General features: G+C 33.0%; 1 long non-coding RNA gene across 1 annotated transcript in view; it reads left to right on the top strand.

Annotated features, from left to right (window-relative positions):
• The window catches only part of LOC116695668 (uncharacterized), a 13,799-nt gene extending 13,265 nt beyond the window's left edge, over positions 1-534 (top strand). Inside the window, exons 2-3 of the long non-coding RNA XR_004333517.1 lie at positions 10-14; positions 523-534. This is a non-coding gene — a long non-coding RNA (uncharacterized LOC116695668). The remainder of the gene's footprint in view (positions 1-9; positions 15-522) is intronic.
• Positions 535-706: the final 172 nt, after the last annotated feature.

Here is a 706-nt window from a genome sequence, read left to right on the forward strand (position 1 = left end):
AGCTGACAGAGGAGGTAGCAGCTCATCTTCACATTCACAACATAACATAAATACATATGGACCTAAAATATTTCAAAAAAATGTAAAAACAGTTTTGTGTGGCAGGGCACCTTTAAAGAAAATCTCAATAATATAAGAAAGAGTTTTTTTCTTAACGGCGGCAATAACAATATCCTTCTGTTGCACAAACATTTGGAAATAGTTTTTTGAGACATATATCAACCTAAATATGAAATCAACTTTGTTGTAATTAAATATTTAAATTTTACCCAATAAAAAGAAAACTGAAAATTAAGCATGGGAGTGGAATGGTTAATTACTTTCCATATACTTATTTATTTCAATTATTTGTGTATAATCAGGTCTACGCTAAGATTTGAGGAATCCACTAAATAGCGATGTAATTTATTGAAATTAAACCTTTGGCCGAAAAACGGATTAAGATTACTGTTAATGCACAGAGAATATGCATTTTTATAATTAAATACGCATTGTAAAACAATCACTCCAGATTACGATTAGTGGTCAGAGGTTCTTGCAAACAAGTAATAGCCCCCCCCCCCATCGTCACATACCCTTCACCATACCTAGGGATTGCATTGTGTTACTTCAGTTAGCCTAATAGCTGCTTCAATTTGCATTGAGTGATGATTTTATGGAAAGTTCCCCATGCTTATCTCTAGGTATGGTGAAGGTTATGTGATGA

Source organism: Etheostoma spectabile, chromosome 9 (assembly GCF_008692095.1).
Source record: "Etheostoma spectabile isolate EspeVRDwgs_2016 chromosome 9, UIUC_Espe_1.0, whole genome shotgun sequence".
Taxonomy (NCBI): domain Eukaryota; kingdom Metazoa; phylum Chordata; class Actinopteri; order Perciformes; family Percidae; genus Etheostoma; species Etheostoma spectabile.